The following is a 16,666-nucleotide window of genomic DNA, read 5'->3' as shown; positions in this document are numbered from 1 at the left end:
ATGGTGTGTAACTTGGGCCCTGTTTCTATTCCTAAATCAGGCCCTGATAATATATCTTATGAAGGCACCAATGATACTCAGAACTCAGCCCGTGAGACTAATCCTAACTCGGGTATTGACACTGTCCCTAACTAAGGGACTGAAACTACTCACAACTCAGGCACTAACATTGTCCTTAACTAAGGACCTGACATTAATCTCATCTCAGGCCCTCATACTCTGACTAACCAAAGCCTTGATAATACTCTAAACTGAGGTACTGACACTGTCCCTAACTAAGGCCTTCACAGTACTCCTAATTCAGGCCATAACACTACTCCTAACTCAGGAACTGACATTCTCCCTAACAAAGGATCTGATACTACTCTTAACACAGGCACTGGTACAATACTTAACTAAGGCCTTGACATACTCTTATCTGAGGCACTGAAACTGTCGCTAAAGGCCTCACACTACTCTAAATTCAGGCCATAACACTACATCTATCTCAAGCACTCACACTGTTTCTAACTAAGGGCCTGACACTACTACTAACTAAGGCACAAACATTGTCCCTAAGAAAGACCCTCAAAATACTCCTAACTCAGTTCTTAATGCTACTACTAACTCAGGCACTCATACTCTGCCAATCTAAGGCCTTGACAATAATCTTAACTGAGGCAATGACACTGCCCCTAACTAAGGCCTTCACACAACTCCAAACGGAGGCCATAACACTACACCTATCGCAAGCACTGACATTGTCCCTAACTAAGTGCCTGACACTACTACTAACTAAGGCACAGACAGTGTCCCTATGACCGGGAAGCTACTCACAACTCAGGAACGGACACTATCGCTAAGTAAAGCCGTGACATTAATCCTAACTCACACACTCACACTCTGCCTCACTAATGCCTTGACAATACTCTTAACGGCAACACTGACACTGTCCCTAACAAAGGCCTTCACACTACTCCTAACTCAGGCCATAACACTACTCCTAAGTCCGGTCTTAACACTACTACTAACTCAGGAACTGACTTTCTCCCTAAGAAGGCCCTGATACTACTCCTAACTTAGGAACAGACACTCTAATTAATTAAGGTCCTGACATACACTTAACTGAGGCACTGACACTGTTCCTAAGGCACTCACACTACTCCTAACTCAGGCCATTACACTACTACTAACTCAGGCCATAAAACTACTCCTAATTCAGGAATTGACTTTCTCCCTAAAAAGGCTCTGGTATTAATAACTCAGGCACAGACACTCTACCTAATTAAGGCCCTGACATACTCTTAACTGAGGCAAGAACACTGTTCCTAAGGCACTCACACTACTCCTAACTCAGGCCATAACACTACTCTTAACTCAGGCACTGACAATGTCCCTAGCTAAAGCCCTGACACTACTATTAACTGAGGCACAGACACAGTCCCTAAGAACAGGATGCTATTCACAACTCGACAACGATCATTTTCCCTAACAAAACCAGTGAAAATAATTCTAACTCAGGCACTCAACCTCTGCGTAACTAAGGCCTTGACAATATTCTTAATGGAGGCACTGATACTGTTCCGAACTAAGACCTTTACACTACTCCTAACTCAGGCCATAACAATACTCCTATCTCAGGCACTGACACTGTCCCTAACTAAGGTCTTCACACTACTCCAAACTCAGGCCATAACACTACTGCTACCTCAGGAACTAACATTCTCCCAAAAAAGGCCCTGATACTACTCCTAACTCAGGTACAGACACTCTACCTAACTAAGGCCTTGACATACACTTAACTGAGGCACTCACAATGTCCCTAAGACCAGGACGCTACTCACAACTCAGGTAGGGACACTGTCCCAAACTAAAGCCATGACACTAATCCTAACTCAGGCACTCACACTCAGCCTCCCTAAGGCCTTGACAATACTCTTCAAGCAGGTACTGACACTGTTCCTAACTAAGACTTTTACACTACTCCTAACTCAGGACATAACACTACTCCTAACTCAGGTATTGACACTGTCCCTAACTAAGTCCCAGAGACTACCAAAAAATGAGGAATAGACACTGTCCCTAACTAAGACCAGGATGCTATGCACAACTCGGTAACAGACACAGTCCCTAACTAAACCCATTACACTAATCCTAACAGTCACTCACACTGCCTCACTAAAGCTTTGAAAATACTCTTAACTGAGGCACTGAAACTATCCCTAACTAAGGCCTTCATATTACTCCTAAATCAGGCCATAACACTATACCTAACTCGGAACTGACTTTCTCCCTAAAAAGGAACTGATACTACCACTCATTCAGGCACTAACACTGTCCCTAACTAAGGCCCTGACACTACTATTAACTGAGGCGCTGACACTGTTCGTAAGGCATTCACACTTCTCCGAACTCAGGCCATAACACTACTCCTGACTCAGGCACTGACAATGTCCCTAGCTAAGGCCCTGACACTACTATTAACTAAGGCACAGAGATTGTCCCTAACTAAGACCAAGATGCTATTCACAACTCCGGAACGAACATTGTCCCTAACGAAACCTGTGAAACTAATCCTAACTCAGGCACTCAACTTCTGCACAATTAAGGCCTTGGCAATATTCTTAACGGACGCACTGACACTGCTCCTAACTAAGACCTTTACAGTACTCCTAACTCAGACCTTAACACTACTCCTAACTCAGGCACTGACCATGTCCCTAACTAAGACCAGTACGCTACTCACAACTCGAGAACAGACACTGTCCCTAACTAAACCCGTTACACTAATCCTAGCACAGGCACTCACACTCTGCCTCACTAAGGCCTTGAAAATACTCTTAACTGAGGCACTGACACTTTCCCTAACTAAGGCCTTCATGCTAATCTTAACTCAGGCCATAACACTACTCCTAAATAAGGAATATACTTTCTCCCTAACAAAGGACCTGATACTACGCCTAACTCAGGCACTGACACTCTACCTAATTGAGGCCTTGTCATACTCTTAACTGAGGCACTGACACTCTCCCTGACTAAGGTCTTCACACTACTCCTAACTCAGACCATAACACTACTCCTATCTCAGGCACTGACACTGGCACTAAGTAAGGCCTTGACCCTACTACTAAAGAAGGCACAGACTGTCCTTAATAAAGACCCTCACACTACTCCTAATTCAGGTCTTAATGATACGCCTAACTCAGGCACTGACACTGTCCCAAACTAAGGCCATGGCACTACTCCTAACACAGGCACTGACACTATCCCTAAATAAGGCCGTGACACTACTGTTAACTCAAGTTGTGATTCTACCCCAACTCACATCATAACACAATTCCTAACTAAGGTACTGACACTGTCCCTAACTCAGGCCATGACACTACTCCTAACTCAGGCACTGACACTGTCCCTCATAAGACCAGGACGCTACCCCCAGCTCATGAATGGACACTGTCCCTAACTAAAGCCATGACACTAATCCTAACTGACGCACTGACACTCTGCCTAACTAAGGTCCGGACACTATTCCTAACTCAGCATTGAAACTGTCCTTAATTAAGTCCGTAGTACTACTACCAACTTAGGCACTGACACTCTCCTTAACTAAATCCATGACATTACTGTAAACACAGGAATTGACAATGTCTCTAAATTAGGGTCTGAAACTACTTGCAACTCAGGCACTGACACAGTCCTTATCTAAGGACCTGACATTACTCCCATCTCAGGCACTCACACTCTGCCAGTCTACGGCCTTGACAATACTCTTAACTGAGGCACTGACACTATCCTTAACTAAGGCCTTGACACTACTCCAAACTCAGGCCATAAAATTAATGCAACATCAGGAACTCACTTTCTCCCTAAAAAAGGCCCAGATACTACTCCTAACGCAGGCATAGACACTCTACCTAACAAAGGCCTTGACATACTCTTAACTAAGGCACTGACAATGTCCCTAAGGCCCTCACAAAACTCTTAACTCAGGCCATAACACTACACCTATTGCAAGCACGGACATTGTCCCTAACTAAGGCCCTGACACTACTAATAATTAAGGCACAGGCAGAGTCCCTAATTAAGACCGCGATGCTACTCATAACTCGGGAATGGACACTGTCCCTAACTAAAGCCATGACACTAATCCTAACTCAGGCACTCACACTCAGCCTCCCTAAGACCTTGACAATACACTTAACTGAGGCACTCACACTGTCCCTAACTAAGGCCTTCACACTACTCCTAACTCAGGCCATAAAACTCCTACTAATTCAGTAACTGACTTTCTCCCTAAAAAGGCCCTGATACTACTTCTAACTCAGGCACAGACACTCTACCTAATTAAGGCACTGACATACTCTTAACTGAGGCACTGACACTGTTCGTAAGGCACTCACACTACTCCTAACTCAGGCCATAACACTACTCCTGACTCAGGCACTGACAAGGTCCCTAGCTAAAGCCCTGACACTACTATTAACTAAGGCACAGAGATTGTCCCTAACTAAGACCAGAATGCTATTCACAACTCGGGAATGAACATTGTCCCTAACGAAACCTGTGGAAATAATCCTAACATAGGCACTCACCCTCTGCATGATTAAGGCCATGAAAATACTCTTAACGGAGGCACTGACACTGCTCCTAACTAAGACTTTTACACTACTCCTAACACAGGCCATAACACTACTCCTAACTCAGGAACTGACCATGTCCCTAACTAAGACAAGGACGCTACTCACAACTCGATTACAGACACTGTCTCTAACTAAACCTGTTACACAAATCCGAACACAGGCACTCACATTCTGCCTCACTAAGGTCTTGAAAATACTCTTAACTGAGGCACTGACACTGTCCCTAACTAAGGCCTTCACACTACTCTTAACTCAGGCCATAACAGTATTCCTAAATTAGGAACACACTTTCTCCATATCCAAGGCCCTGATACTACACCTAACTCAGGCACTGACACTCTACCTAATTGAGACCTTGACATACTCTTAATTGAGGCACTGACACTCTCCCTAACTAAGGCCTTCACACTACTGCTAACTCAGGCCATAACACTACTCCTAACTCAGGCACTGACACTGTCCCTCACAAAGGCCCTGAGACTACTAAAAACTGAGGCACAGACACTGTCCCTAAATAAGACCAGGACACTACTCCCAATTCGGGAACGGTCACTGTCCCTAACTTAACAAGTTACACTAATCCTAACATAGGCACTCACACTCTGCCTCACTAAGATGTTGAAAATTCTCTTAACTGAGGCACTGACACTGTCCCTAATTAAGCCCTTCACACTACTCTTAACTCAGGACATAACACTACTCTTAAATAAGGAAAACACTTTCTCCCTAACAAAGGTCCTGATACTACTCCTCACTCAGGGACTGACACTCTACCTAACTAGGGCCTTGACATACTCTTAACTGACGCTCTGACAATGTCCCTAAGGCCCTCACATTACTCTTAACTCAGGGCATAACACTCCATCTATCGCAAGCACTGATATATTCCCTAACTATGGCCCTGGCACTACTGCTAACTAAGGCACAGACAGTGTCACTAACTAAGACCGCGACACTACTCACAACCCGGGAAAGGACAGTGTCCCTAACTAAAGCCGTGACACTAATCCTCACTGAGGCACACACACTCTGCCTCACTAAGGCCTTGACAATACTCAGAACTGTGACACTGACACTATCCCTAACTAAGACCTTCACACTACTCCTAAACCTGGCCATAACACTACTCCTAACTCAGAACTGACTTTCTCCCTAAAAAGGTCCTGATACTACTCCTCATTCAGGCACTGACACTGTCCCTAACTAAGGCCCTGAGACTACTGAAAACTGAGGCACTGATTGATACTGTCCTTAACTAAGACCGGGACACTACTCACAACTCGAGAGCAGACACTGTCCCTAACTAAACCCGTTACACTAATCCTAACACAGGCACTTACACTCTGCCTCACTACGGCCTTGAAAATACTCTTAACTGAGGCATTGACACTCTCCCTAACTAAGGCCCTCCTAGTACTCCTAATATTGGCCATAACACTACACCTAGCTCAGGCACTGACACTGGCCCTGACTAAGACCTGGACACTACTACTAAGTAAGGCACAGATACTGGCCCTAAGAAAGGCCCTCACACTATTCCTAACTCCGGTCTTAACACTACTCCTAACTCAGACACCGACACTGTCCCTAACTAAGGCCCAGAGACTATTAACAACTGAGGCACAGACCCTGTCCCTAACTAAGACCAGGATGCTTTCACAATTCGAGAATGGACACTGTCCCTAACTAAACCCATTACACTAATCCTAACACAGGCACTCACACTCTGCCTCACTAAAGCGTTGAAAATACTCTTAACTGAGGCACTGAAACCATCCCTAACTGAGGCCTTCACATTACTCCTAAATCGGGCCATAACACTATTCCTAACTCAGAACTGACTTTCTCCCTAAAAAGGAACTGATACTACCCCTCATTCAGGCACTGACACTGTCCCTAACTAAGGCCCTGACACTACTATTAACTGAGGCACTGACACTGTTCGTAAGGCATTCACACTTCTCCGAACTCAGGCCATAACACTACTCCTAACTCAGGCACTGACAATGTTGGTAGCTAAGGCCCTGACACTACTATTAACTAAGGCACAGAGATTGTCCCTAACTAAGACCAAGATGCTATTCACAACTCCGGAACGAACATTGTCCCTAACGAAACCCGTGAAACTAATCCTAACTCAGGCACTCACACTCAGCCTCCCTAAGGCCTTGACACTACTCCAAACTCAGGCCATAACATTAATGCAACAACAGGAACTGACTTTGTCCCTACAAAAGGCCCAGATACTACTCCTAACTCAGGCATAGACACTCTACCTAACAAAGACCTTGACATACTCTTAACTGAGGCACTGACAATGTCCCTAAGGCCCTCACAAAACTCTTAACTCAGGCCATAACACTACACCTATTGCAAGCACTGACATTGTCCCTAACTAAGGCCCTGACACTACTAATAATTAAGGCACAGGCAGAGTCCCTAATTAAGACCGCGACGCTACTCACAACTCGGGCATGGACATTGTCCCTAACTAAAGCTGTGACACTAATCTTAACTCAGGCAAACACACTCTGCCTTACTAAGGCCTTGGCAATACTCTTAACCGTCGAACTGACACTGTCCCTAAATAACGCCTTCACACTACTCCTAACTCAGGCAATAACATTGCTCCTAACTCAGAACTGACTTTCTCCCTAAAAAGGCCCCGATACTACTCCTCACACAGGCACTGACACTGTCCCTAACTATGACCAGGACGCTACTCACAACTCGGGAATGGACACTGTCCCTAACTAAAGCCATGACACTAATCCTAACTCAGGCACTCACACTCAGCCTCCCTAAGACCTTGACAATACTCTTAACAGAGGCACTGACACTGTCCCTAACTAAGGCCTTCACACTACTCCTAACTCAGGCCATAAAACTACTCCTAATTCAGTAACTGACTTTCTCCCTAAAAAGGCCCTGATACTACTTCTAACTCAGGCACAGACACTCTACCTAATTAAGGCACTGACATACTCTTAACTGAGGCACTGACACTGTTCGTAAGGCACTCACACTACTCCTAACTCAGGCCATAACACTACTCCTGACTCAGGCACTGACAATGTCCCTAGCTAAGGCCCTGACACTACTATTAACTAAGGCACAGAGATTGTCCCTAACTAAGACCACCATGCTATTCAGAATTCGAGAACAGACACTGTGCCTAACTAAACCCGTTACACTAATCCTAACACAGGCACTCACACTCTGCCTCACTAAAGCTTTGAAAATATTCTTAACTGAGGCACTGAAACTATCCCTATCTAAGGCCTTCACATTACTCCTAACTCAGGCCATAACACTATTCCTAACTCAGAACTGACTTTCTCCCTAAAAAGGAACTGATACTACCCCTCATTCAGGCACTGACACTGTCCCTAAATAAGGCCCTGACACTACTATTAACTGAGGCACTGACACTGTTCGTAAGGCATTCACACTTCTCCGAACTCAGGCCATAACACTACTCCTAACTTAGGCACTGACAATGTTGATAACTAAGGCCCTGACACAACTATAAACTAAGGCACAGAGATTGTCCCTAACTAAGAACAAGGTGCTATTCACAACTCTGGAACGAACATTGTCCCTAACGAAACCCGTGAAACTAATCCTAACTCAGGCACTCAACTTCTGCGTAATTAAGGCCTTGGCAATATCCTTATGGACGCACTGACACTGCTCCTAACTAAGACCTTTACAGTACTCCTAACTCAGGCCTTAACACTACTCCGAACTCAGGTCAGTGACCATGTCCCTAACTAAGACCAGTATGCTACTTACAACTCGAGAACAGACACTGTCCCTAACTAAACCCGTTACACTAATCCTAGCACAGGCACTCACACTCTGCTTCACTAAGGCCTTGAAAATACTCTTAACTGAGGCACTGACACTTTCCCTAAGGCCTTCAAACTAATCTTAACTCAGACCATAACGCTACTCCTAAATAAGGAAAACATTTTCTCCCTAACAAAGGACCTGATACTACGCCTAACTCAGGCACTGACACTCTACCTAATTGAGGCCTTGACATACTCTTAACTGAGGCACTGACACTCTCCCTGACTCAGGCCTTCACACTACTCCTAACTCAGGCCATAACACTACTCCTATCTCAGGCACTGACACTGGCACTAACTAAGGCCTTGATCCTACTACTAAAGAAGGCACAGACACTGTCCTTAATAAAGACCCTCACACTACTCCTAATTCAGGTCTTAATGATACGCATAACACAGGCACTGACACTATCCCTAAATAAGGCCGTGACACTACTGCTAACTCAAGTCGTGATTCTACCCCAACTCACATCATGACACAATTCCTAACTAAGGGACTGACACTGTCCCTAACTCAGGCCATGACACTACTCCTAACTCAGGCACTGACACTGACCCTCATAAGACCAGGACGCTACCCTCAGCTCGTGAACAGATACTGTCCCTAACTAAAGCCATGACACTAATCCTAACTGATGCACTGACACTCTGCCTAACTAAGGCCCGGACACTATTCCTAACTCAGCACTGAAACTGTCCTTAAGTCCGTAGTACTACTACCAACTTAGGCACTGACACTCTCCTTAACTAAATCCGTGACACTACTGTAAACACAGGAATTGACAATGTCCTTAAATTAGGATCTGAAACTACTTGCAACTCAGGCACTGACACAGTCCTTATCTAAGGACCTGACATTACTCCCATCTCAGGCACTCACACTCTGCCAGTCTACGGCCTTGACAATACTCTTAACTGAGGCACTGACACTATCCCTAACTAAGGCCTTGACACTACTCCAAACTCAGGCCATAACATTAATGCAACATCAGGAACTCACTTTCTCCCTAAAAAAGGCCCAGATACTACTCCTAACACAGGCATAGACACTCTACCTAACAAAGGCCTTGACGTACTCTCTAAGGCACTGACAATGTCCCTAAGGCCCACACATTACTCTTAACTCAGGGCACAACACTCCATCTATCGCAAACACTGATATATTCCCTAACTATGGCCCTGGCACTACTACTAACTAAGGCACAGACAGTGTCACTAACTAAGACCGCGACGCTACTCACAACTCGGGAATGGACACTGTCCCTAACTAAAGCCGTGACACTAATCCTAACTCAGGCACACACAATCTGCCTCACTAAGGCCTCGACAATACTCTGAACTGTGGAACTGACACTGTCCCTAACGCCTTCACACTACTCCTAACTCAGGCAATAACACTGCTCCTAACTCAGAACTGACTTTCTCCCTAAAAAGGCACTGATACTACTCCACACTCAGGCACTGACACTGTCCCTAACTAACACCAGGACGCTACTCACAACTCGGGAATGGACACTGTCCCTAACTGAGGCCGTGACACTAATCCTAACTCAGGCACTCACACTCAGCGACCCTAAGACCTTGACAATTCTCTTAACTGAGGCACTCACACTGTCCCTAACTGAGGCACTCACACTACTTCTAACTCAGGCCATAAAACTACTCCTAATTCAGTAACTGACTTTCTCCCTAAAAAGGCCCTGATACTACTTCTAACTCAGGCACAGACACTCTACCTACTTAAGACACTGACATACTCTTAACTGAAGCACTGACACTGTTTGTAAGGCACTCACACTACTCCTAACTCAGGCCATAACATTACTCCTAACTCAGGCACTGACAATTTCCCTAGCTAAGGCCCTGACACTACTATTAACTAAGGCACAGAGATTGTCCCTAAGACCAGAACGCTATTCACAACTCGGGAATGAACATTGTCCCTAACGAAACCCGTGGAAATAATCCTAACACAGGCACTCACCCTCTGCGTGATTAGGGCCTTGAAAATACTCTCAGTGGAGGCACTGACACTGCTCCTAACTAAGAGCTTTACACTACTCCTAACACAGGCCATAACACTACTCCTAACTCAGGAACTGACCATGTCCCTAACTAAGACAAGGACGCTACTCACAACTCGATTACAGACACTGTCCCTAACTAAAACCGTTACACTAATCCTAGCACAGGCACTCACACTCTGCCTCACTAAGGTCTTGAAAATACTCTTAACTGAGGCACTGACACTGTCCCTAACTAAGGCCTTCACACTACTCTTAACTCAGGACATAACACTACTCCTAAATAAGGAACACACTTTCTCCCTAACCAAGGCGCTGATACTACTCTTAACTCAGGCACTGACACTGTACCTAATTGAGACCTTGACATACTCTTAACTGAGACACTGACACTTTCCCTAACTAAGGCCTTCACACTACTGCTAACTCAGACCATAACACTACTCCTAACTCAGGCACTGACACTGTCCCTCACTAAGGCTCTGAGACTACTAAAAACTGAGGAACAGACACTCTCTAAATAAGACCAGGACGCTACTCACAATTCGGGAACGGACACTGTCCCTAACTAAACACGTTACACTAATCCTAACATGGGCAGTCACACTCTGCGTCACTAAGGTGTTGAAAATTCTCTTAACTGAGGCACTGACACTGTCCCTAATTAAGCCCTTCACACTACTCTTAACTCAGGACATAACACTACTCCTAAATAAGGAAAACACTTTCTCCCTAACAAAGGTCCTGATACTACTCCTCACTCAGGGACTGACACTCTACCTAACTAAGGCCTTGACATACTCTTAACTGAGGCACTGACAATGTCCCTAAAGCCCTCACATTACTCCTAACTCAGGGCTTAACACTCCATCTATCACAAGCACTGATATATTCCCTAACTATTGCCCTGGCACTACTACTAACTAAGGCACAGACAGTGTCACTAACTAAGACCGCGACGCTACTCACAACTCGGGAAAGGAGAGTGTCCCTAACTAAAGCCGTGACACTAATCCTCACTGAGGCACACACACTCTGCCTCACTAAGGCCTTGACAATACTCGGAACTGTGATACTGACACTGTCCCTAACTAAGGCCTTCACACTACTCCTAAACCTGGCCATAACACTACTCCTAACTCAGAATTGACTTTCTCCCTAAAAAGGTCCTGATACTACTCCTCACTCAGGCACTGACACTGTCCCTAACTAAGGCCCTGACACTACTACTAACTGAGGCACACACAGTGTCCCTAACTAAGACCAGGACGCTACTTACAACTTGGGCACGGACACTATCCCTAACTAAAGCCGTGACACTTATCCTAACTCAGGCAGTCAAACTCAGCTTCCCTAAGGCCTTGACAAAACTCTTAAAAGAGTCACTGACACTGTTCCTAACTAAGACCTTTACACTATTCCTAACTGAGGCCATAACACTCGTCCTAACTCAAGCACTGACACTGTCCCTAACTAAGGCCCTGAGACTACTGAAAACTGAGGCACTGACGCTGTCCTTAACTAAGACCAGGACACTACTCACAACTCGAGAACAGACACTGTCCCTAACTAAACCCGTTACCTTAATCCTAACATAGGCACTCACACTCTGCCTCACTACGGCCTTGAAAATACTCTTAACTGAGGCACAGACACTGTCCCTAACTAAGGTCTTCACTCTACGCTTAACTCAGGACATAACACAACTCCTAAATAAGAAATACACTTTCTCCCTAACAAAGGCCCTGATAGTACACCTAACTCAGGCACTGACACTGTACCTAATTGAGGCCTTGTCATACTCTTAGGTGAGGCAGTGATACTTTCCCTGACTAAGGCCTTCACACTACTCCTAACTCAGACCATAACACTACTCCTAACTCAGGCACTGACACTGGCACTAACTAAGGCCCTGACACTATTACTAAATGAGGCATAGATACTGTCCCTAAGAAAGGCCCTCACACTACTCCTAACTCAGGTCTTAAAACTACTACTAACTCAGGCACTGACACTGTCCCCAACTAAGGCCGTGGCACTACTCCTAACACAGGGACCGACACTATCCCTAAATAAGGCTTTGACACTACTAATAATTCAGGCCGTGACACTACTCCAACTCAGGCCATAACACTACTCCTAACTCAGGCACTGACACTGTCCCTCATAAGACCCAGTACGCTATTCCCAACTCGTGAACAGACACTGAACCTAACTAAAGCCATGACACTAATCCAAACTCTCACACTGACATTATGCCTAACTAAGCCCCGGACACTATTCCTAACACAGCACTGAAACTGTCCCTAACTAATCCATGATACTACTACCAACTCAAACACTGACACTCTCCTTAACTAAAGCCGTGAAACTACTCTTAACTCAGGCATTGACAGTGTCCCTAAATTAGGGCCTGAAACTGTTCACAACACAGGCACTGACACTGTCCTTAACTAAGGATCTGAAATTACTCTCATCTCAGGCACACACACTCTGCCAATCTAAGGCTTTGACAATACTCTTAACTGAGGCACTGACACTATCCCTAACTACACCCTTCACACTACTGCGAACACAGGCCATAACACTACTCCTACCTTAGGAACTGAGTTTCTCCCTAAAAAAGCCCTGGTACTACTCCTAACTCAGGCACTGACACTCTACCTAACTAAGGCCTTGACATACTCTTAACTAAGGCACTGAGAATGTCCCGAAGGCCCTCACATTACTCTTAACACAGGCCATAACACTACACCTATTGCAAGCACTGACATTTTCCCTAAGGCCCTAAATATACTCCTAACTCAGGCACAGACACTCTACCTAATTAAGTCCCTGACATACTCTTAACTGAGGCACTGACACTGTTCCTTAGGCACTCACACTACTCCTAACTCAGGCCATTACACTACTACTAACTCAGGCACTGAAACTGTCCCTAAGTAAGGCCCTGACACTACTCTTACCAACGGCACAGAGTCTGTCCCTCATTAAAACAAGGATGTTATTCACAAGTCGGTAACCAACACTGTGCCTAACGAACCCTGTGAAATTAATCCTACTTCAGGCACTCACGCTCTGCCTAAGACCTTGACAATACACTTAACAGAGGCACTTACACTGTTCCTAACTAAGACCTTTAAACTACTTCTAACTCAGGCCATAACACTACTCTTAACTCAGACACTGACACTGTCCCTAACTAAGGCCATAGCACTCTTCCTAACACAGGCACTGACACTATCCCTAAATAAGGCCCTGACACTTGTACTACCTCAGGTCATGACACGACCCCAACGCATGTCATAACACAATTCCTAATTCAGGTACTGACACTGTCCCTAACTAAGGCCATGACACTACTCCTATCACAGGCACTGACACTGTCCTCATAAGACCAGGATGCTACTCCCAAGTCGTGAACGGACACTGTACCTAACTAAAGCCATGACACTAATCCTAACTCACGCACTGACATTCTGCCTAACTAAGGCCCAGAGAGTATTCCTAACTCAGCACTGAAACTGTCCCTAACTAAGTCTCTGATACTGCTACCATCTCAGGCACTGAACCTCTCCTTAACTAAATCCGTGACCCTACTGTTAACTCAGGCATGACACTGTCCCTAACTTAGGTCCTGAAACTCCTTGCAACTCTGCTCTGACACAGTCCTTAACTAAAGACCTGACATTACTCCCATCTCAGGCACTCACCCTCTGCCTCACTAAGGCCTTGACAGTACTCTTAACTGAGGCACTGACACTGTCCCTAACTAAGGCCTTCACACTACTCCAAACTCAGGCCATAACACTACTGCTATCTCAGGAACTGACTTTCTCTCTAAAAAAGGCCCTGATACTACTCCTAAATCAGGCACTGACACTCTGCCTAACTAAGGCCTTGACATACTCTTAACTGAGGCACTGGCAATGTCCCTAAGTCCCTAACATTATTCTTAACTCAGGCCATAACACTACACCTATCACAAGCACTGACACTGTCCCTACTTAAGGCCCTGACACTACTACTAACTGAGGCACAGACACTCTCCCTAGCTAAGACTAGGACACTACTCACAACTCGGGAAATATCATTGTGCCTAACTAAAGCCGTGCCACTAATCCTAACACAGGCACTCACACTCTGCATCACTATGGCCTTGAAAATACTCTTAATTGAGGCACTGACACTGTCTCTAACTAAGGCCTTTACACTACTCTTAACTCAGGCTATAACACTACTCCTAAATAAGGAAAATGCTTTCTCCCTAACAAAGGCCCTGATACTACTCCTAACTGGTGCACTGACACTCTACCAAATTGAGGCCTTGACATACTCTTAACTGAGGCACTGACACTCTCCCTAACTAAGGCCTTCACACTACTCCTAACTCAGGCCACAACACTACTCCTAACTCAGGCACTGACACTGGCACTAAGTACGGCCCTGACACTATTAATAAATAAGGCACAGACACTGTCCTTAAGAAAGGCCCTCACACTACTTCTAACTCAAGTCTTAATGCTACTCCTAACTCAGGCACTGACACTGTCCCTAACTAAGGCCATGGCACTACTCCTAACACAGGCACTGACACTATCCCTAAATAAGGCCCTGACACTTCTACTAACTCAGGTGGTGACACTACCCCAACTCAGGTCATAATACTATTCCTAACTCAGCTACTGACACTGTCTCTAACTCAGGCCATGACACTACTCCTAACTCAGGCACTGACACTGTCCCTCATAAGACCAGGACGCTACTCCCAGCTCATGAATGCACACTGTACCTAACTAAAGCTGTGACACTAATCCTAACTCACGCATTGACACTCTGCTTAACTAAGGTCCGGACACTATTCCTAACTCAGCACTGAAACTGTCCCTAACTAAGTCCGTGATACTACTACCAACTTAGGCACTGACATTCTCCGTAACTAAATCCCTGACATTACTGTTAACTCAGGCATTGACACTGTCCCTGAGACCTTCACACTACTCCTACCTCAGGCCATAACACTACTTCTAACTCATTTATTGACACTTTCCCTAAGTAAGACCCTGACACTACAAGTAAATACGGCACAGACACTGTCCTTAAGAAAGGTCTTCACACTACTCCTAACTCAGGTCTTAGAACTACTCCTAACTCAGGCACTTACACTGTCCCTATCTAAGTCCAGGATGCTACTCTCAGCTCGTTAATGGACCCTCTCCCTAACTAAAGCCGTGACGGTAATCCTAACTCATGGCCTGACACTCTGCCTATGACCCGGACAGTATTTCGAACTCAGCACTGAGACGGTCCCTAACAAACTCCGTGATACTACTACCAACCCAGGCATGGACACTCTCCTTAACTAAAGCCGTGACACTACATTTAACTCAGGCATTGACACTGTCTATAAATAAGGGCCTGAAACTTCTCGCAACTCTGGCATTGACACTGTCCTTAACTAAGGACCTGACATTACTCCAATCTCAGGCATTCACATGCTTCCTAACTAAGGTCTTGACAGTACTTTTAACTCAGGCACTGAGACTGTACTTAAGACCCTCACACTACTCCTAACACAGGCTATATAACTACTCCTAACCCAGGCACTGAATCTGTCCCTAACTAATGCCCTGACACTACTACAAACTAAGGCACAGACAATATCCTTAGCTAAGACCTGGATGCTACTCACAATCCGGGAATGTACACTGTCCCTAACTAAATCCGTGACACTAATACTATCTCAGGCACTCACCCTCTGCCTCACTAAGGCCTTGACAGTACTCTTAACTGAGGCACTGACACTTGTCCCTAAGGCCCTCACACAACACCTAACTCAGGCAATGACAATATCCTTAAATAAGGTGATGACCCTACTTCTAACTCAAGCCTGAACACTACTCCTAACTCAGGAACTGGTTTCTCCCTAATAAAGGCCCTGATACTAGTAACTCAGGCACTGACATTCTACCTAACTGAGGACTTGACATACTCTTAACTGAGGAACTGACACTGTCCCTAATGCCCTCACACTACTCCTCACTCAGGCCATAACACTACTACTAACTCAGGAAATGACACTTGCCCTAACTAAGTCCCTGACGCTATTACTTAATAAGGCACAGACACTGTCCCTAAGAAAGGCCCTCACACTACTCCTAACTCAGGT

This window comes from Tursiops truncatus, chromosome 12 (genome assembly GCF_011762595.2).
Source record: "Tursiops truncatus isolate mTurTru1 chromosome 12, mTurTru1.mat.Y, whole genome shotgun sequence".
Taxonomy (NCBI): Eukaryota; Metazoa; Chordata; class Mammalia; order Artiodactyla; family Delphinidae; genus Tursiops; species Tursiops truncatus.
This window is presented reverse-complemented; position numbering follows the sequence as displayed.